This window comes from Orycteropus afer, unplaced genomic scaffold, assembly GCF_000298275.1.
Source record: "Orycteropus afer afer isolate SDZICR_OR568_19922 unplaced genomic scaffold, OryAfe1.0 scaffold00076, whole genome shotgun sequence".
Lineage (NCBI taxonomy): Eukaryota > Metazoa > Chordata > Mammalia > Tubulidentata > Orycteropodidae > Orycteropus > Orycteropus afer.
In genome coordinates this window covers 7,400,986-7,406,985 of record NW_006921663.1, presented here as the reverse complement: position 1 = coordinate 7,406,985, position 6,000 = coordinate 7,400,986, and the positions used below count along the sequence as shown (strand labels likewise).

General features: G+C 38.7%; 1 pseudogene; it reads left to right on the top strand.

Moving 5' to 3' along the window:
* Positions 1 to 218: 218 nt before the first annotated feature.
* The window catches only part of LOC103197336, a 75,119-nt pseudogene continuing 69,337 nt past the window's right edge, over positions 219 to 6,000 (top strand).

Sequence of the window (6,000 nt, the reverse complement as noted above, 5' to 3'; positions counted from 1 at the left end):
ATAAAACATTACTGAGAGAAAATTAAAATGAACTGAATACATGGACCAGAACAGATCGAGGAGCCAGCCACAAGGAACCAGGTGAGGAGAGGGAACCCAAGCCACGTCCCACAAGCAGCAAGGCAGGAGAGCAGGGAAAGGACAGAAAAGACAAAGGGGGCTGGAACAGATTGAGGAATCAGCCACAGGGATCCAGGTGAGGAGAAAGAATCCAGGCCATGCCCCACAAGCAGCAAGGTGTGAGAGTGGGAAAAGGACAGAAAAGGCAAATGGGACCGGAACAGATTGAAGAGTCAGCCACAGGGATCCAGGTGAGGAGAGGGAAACTGAACCACGCCACACAAATGGCCAGGTGGAAAAGTGGGGAAAGGACAGAAACAACCAAGCAGACCAGGTAAGAGAGAAGAGTCGTCCACAGGGATCCTGGTAAGTGTGGTTGGAGAGGTTTCCAACAGCTAAGGGACACAAAATTGTCTGTTGGTTTGTTCTACTGTGTTTAAGTGTTGCTGTGAGTCTTGAGGCTGAGCCACTGGTGTTTCAAACCCAGTGGGATGCACATGGTGCACAGGTATCAGCCCAGCTTGCAGACTGAGACAGACTAGGAAGAAGGAAGAGGCCATCCACTTCTCCAAGATTTGGCCAGGGAAAACCTTATGAATAGCAGAGAAACACTGTCTGATACATTACTGCCCAAATTTATGAATAGGCCGGAAACATTGTCCAATACAGAGGAGGAAGATGAGTCACTTAGGTTAGAAAGCTCTCAAAATAGGACTAGGGAAGAGCTGCATTGTCAGAGTAAAACCAGCCTAACTTATATGGATAAGGTAAAGCTTTGGAGACCTCCATTTGCTGATGTGGCACCACTCAAATTGAGGAGAAACAGAGGCAAACATCCATTAATAATTGGAACATGAATGGATGAAGTATGACTCTAGGAAATTGGAAGTAGTCAAAAATGAAATAAAATGCATAAAGATTATTATTCTAGGCATTAGCGACCTGAAATGGACTGGTTTTGTCCATTTTAAATCAGACAACTATATGATCTACTGTTCCAGGAATGACAGTTTAAGAAGAATGGCATGTCATTCATCATCACAAAGGATGTTTCAAGATCTGTCCTGAAGTACAATGCTGTCAGTGACTATTACTCAAATTTAATCAAATTTACGCACCAACCACTGAAGCAAAAGATGAGGAAATTGAAGATTTTTATCAACTTCTGTGTCTGAAATTGACCAAATATACAATCAGGATGTGTTAATTATCACTGGTCACTGGAATTCAAAAGTTGGAAACAAAGAAGAATCACCAGTAGTTGGAAAATTTGGCCTTGGTGACAGAAATAATGCTGGAACTCTCATGGTAGAATTTTGCAAGACGAACGACTTATTCATTGCAAACACCTTTTTCAACAACACAAATGGCAGCTCTACACGTGGACTTCACCAGAAGGAAAACACAGGAATCAGATTGACTACATCTGTGGCAAGAGGCAGTGCAAAAGCTCAATATCTTCAGCCAAAGCCAGGCCAGGAGCTGATTGTGGAACAGACCATCAACTGTTCATATGCAAGTTCAACTTGAAGTTAAAGACAATTAAAACAAGTCCAAGAAAGCCAAAATATGATCTTGAATATATCCTTCCTGAATTTAGAAACATCTAAGAATAGATTTGATGCATTGAACACCAATGACCGAAAACCAGGAGAATTATGGGATGGCATCAAGAGCATCACCAATGAAGAAAGTAAGAGTCCACTAAAAAGACAACAAAAAAGAGAAGACCAAAATGGATGACAGAAGAGACTCTAAAACTTGTCCTTGAGTGGAGAGTTGGTAAAGTAAATGGAAGAAATAACAAGATAAAATAATTGAACGCAAAATTTAAAAGAGCAGCTTGAGAAGATGAAGCCAATTACTATAATGAAATGTGCAAAGACCTGGTGTTAGGAAACCAAAAGGGAAGAACACGCTTGGCATTTCTCAAGCTAAAAGAACCGAGGAAAAAATTTAACCCTCCAGTTGCAATATTTAAAGATTCTATGGGCAAAATATTGAATGATGCAGGAAACATCAAGAGAAGATGGCAGGAATACACAGTGTCACTGTACCAAAAAGATCTGGGTGATCTTCATCCACTTCAGGAGGCAGCATATGATCTAGAGCCAATGGTATTGAAGGAGGAAGTTGAAGCTGCAATACAGGCATTGGCAAAGAACAAGGCTCTGGGAATTGACAGAATACCCATTCAGATATTTCAACAAATAGATGTCACACTGGAGGTACTCACTTGGTTATGCCAAGAGATTTGGAAACAGCAAAGTGGCCAACTGACTGGGAGAGATCCATATTTGTACCCATTCTAAAGAAAGATGATCTCACAGAATGTGGAAATTATAGAACAATATCACTAATATCACAGGCAAGTAAGATTGTACTGAAGATAATTCAAAAAAGCTTGTAGCAGTTTATTGACAGAGAACTTCCAGAGGTGCAAGTGGGATTCAGAAGAGGATGTGGAACAAGGGATATCATAGCTGCTGTCAGATGGATCTTGACTTAAGGTAAAGAATACCAGAAAGATGTTTACTTGTGTTTTATTGACTATGCAAAGGCATTTGATTGTGTGGATCATGACAAATTATGGATGACATTGAGAAGAATGGGAATTCCCAAACACTTGATTGTACTCATGAGGAACCTGTACATTGACTAGGAGGCTGTCGTTCGAACAGAACAAGGGGACATTACATAGTTTGAAATCAATAAGGGAGTGTGTCAGTGTTGTATCCTTTCCCAATACCTATTCAACTTATATGCTGAGCAAATAATCCAAGACGCTGGACTGTATGAAGAAAAACGTGGTATCAGGATTGGAGGAAGAATCATTAACAATCCATAATATGCTGATGACCCAACTTTGCTTGCTGAAAGTGAGGACGACTTAAGGCACTTATTGATGAAGATTGAAGAATACAGTCTGCAGTATAGATAGCATCTCAATATAAAGAAATCAAAAATCCTCACAACTGAACCAATAAGCAACATCATGATAAATGGAGAAAAGATTGAAGTTGTCAAATAATTCATGTTGCTTGCTTCTACAATCGATGCCATTGGAAGCAGCAGTCAGGACATTAGCTGACATGTGGCACTGGGCAGATCGGCTGCGAAGGAACTCTTTCAAGTGCTGAGGAGCAATTATGTCGCCTTGAGGACTAAGGTGCACCTGACACAAGCCATGATATTTCTAATCACTTTGTATGTATCTGAGAGTTGGTCAATGAATAAGGAGGACTAGAAAAGAGTTGATGCTTTTGAGTTGTGTTGGTGGCAAAGAATTCTAAAAGTACCATGGACTGCTAAAACAACTAACAGATCTGTCCTGGAGGAAATGCAGCCAAAATGCTCCTTGGAAGTGAGAATGGCCAGATTTTCTTTCACCTACCTTTGTCTTGTTGTCAGAAGTGAGCATTCCCTGGAGAAGGATATCATGCTTGGTAAGATGGAGGGTCGACAAAACAGGAGAAGGCCTCCAACAAGATGGATTGATAGGTGGCTATGACAGTAGGATCAAGTACAACAAAATTTGTAGAGTTTGTGTGGGATTGGGCAGTGTTTCATTCTGTTGTTCATGGGGTTGCTGTGAGTCACAAATGACGCGATGGCACCTAACAATAACAACAAAATACATGGACTGAAAAATTCAATATATACAGGTATTGATTTCCTGAAATTTAATTTATTTTGCCAATTCAAAGCAAAAAAAAAAAAAAAAAATCAGGTATTTGAAATGGACATTTTATATTAGATATTAAAATTCTTATAAGAATGAAAGGAATTAGGTATAGCCAAGTCAACCCTAAAGAGTATATACTTGGAATTTACACCAGATAACCAGACTTATTTTATACTTGGGTTATTAGAGCAATGTGTTGTTAGCATAACTTAAACTATTGGTGGATTTCATATGACTAGATTTCATTATAAATACAAAATATGAATGCATTTATTCTTAAGTACCTGTCATATTTAATGATATTGTTAAAACAGTTCTGAAAATTTTTTTTCCACCACTCATTTGTCAATTTCTCATATGGCTGTGGTTTGCATGATGCTGTGAGCATGAGGGCTATGTCATTCATATTTCAAATACCAGTAGGGTCACCCATAGTGGACTAGTTTCAACAGACCTTCTAGACTAGGACAGAATGGAAAGGAGGGTGGAGCCACCCACTTTTGAATATTTTGGATACTGAAAGTTTTATGGATAGCAGTGATATATTGTCTGATATCAAGCCTGAACATGAGCTCCTCAGGTTGAAAAGCACTCAGAATATGACTAGGGAAGAGATTCTTCCTTAAAATAGAGTCAATCTTAATGAACAGGATGGAATAAGCTTTCAGGACCTACATTTGCTGATGGTCCATAACTCAAAGAGGGAAGAAGCAGTTGCAAACATTCATTAATAATCAGAAAATGGAATGTATGAAATACGAATGTAGGAAAATTGGAAGTTGTCAAAAATGAAATGGAAAGCATACATATTTATATCCTAGGCATTAATGAGTTGCAATGGACTGTTATTGGCTATTTAGAAACACAGAATCATAAAACCTACTTTGTCAGGAATGAAAAATTAAAGAGGAATGGCATCACATTCATTATCCAAAAGAAAATTTCAAGATCTATCCTGAAGTATAATGCTGTCAGTGAAAGGAAATATATGTATGCATACAAGGAAGACCAATTAATACTACTAGTATTGAAATTTATGAACCAGCCACTAAATCCAAAGATGAAGAAATTGAAGACTTTTACCAACTTCTGCAGTCTGAATTTGATAAAAAAAAATGCAATGATGATGTACTGATTATTTTTGGTGGTTGGAATGCAAGGGTTGAAAACAAAGGAAAGTAATAAATAATTGGAATAGATAATCTTGCTATTAAAAGTGATGCTTGAGATATCATGATGTAATTCTGTAAGACCAATGACATATTCATTGTGAATACCTTTTTTGCAACAACATAAATGGCATATATACACATGGAACTCGCCACATGGAATACACAGGAATAAAATAAACTACATCTATGAAAATAGGCAATTGAGAATCTCAATATCATCAGTCAAAACAAGGCAAGAATCATACTGTGGAACGAACCACCAATTACTCATATGTAAGTTCAAGTTGAAGCTAAAGAAAATTAAATCAAGTAATCAAGAGTCAAAAAATGACCTTGACTATATACCACCTGAATTTAGAGACTATCTGAAAAAGATATTTCACACACAGAACACCAATGATGGAGGACCAAATGAGTTGTGGGATGATATCAAGAACATCATAAATAAAGAAAGCAAAAGGTCAAGATTTCTGGTAAGATGTCAGAATGTGCAGACAAACTACACAGACACTCTTCAACAAATAAAAGGGAAACCAATGAATACAGATACAAAAGATAATCATGGAGCTTTGAAAGGAAAGACACAGAAATGGACTATACTCCAACTAGTAGAAGAACCTGCATGAAAACACCGAAAAAGGAGACATAGGTTGCTGCAGACTGTCAGCAATCCTGACAGCACAGACAGCTTGGATATTGGCAAGTGGTGTTAGGACCTAAGAATTACCCTTAAAACTGGCCCTGCTAGACAGAAGTTGCATAGAGGACTGCACTGGTAGCAGGTGAATAAAACAGGAAGTAGTGAAGAGGTAGGCAGGCTGAGCTATAGACTTTTGGCTGTCCAGAGGGTGCAGCCATTTTGACTGGTTACAAGCAGTTGGAACATTTTGGATATTTAAAGTGACAGCATTCTCTCAGATTCCAGAGACCTAAGAATAGGCTCCACTTTCCAGGAACAACAGAAACATCTGACACAAGCGACTGGAATGGTGCAATATTCCCCTTGTTACTCTTTTACTCCACATGCTCTTGGTAAATGGAAGTGTGGCCATCCCTCACTCCCACCCACCTTCTGGGCTGGCA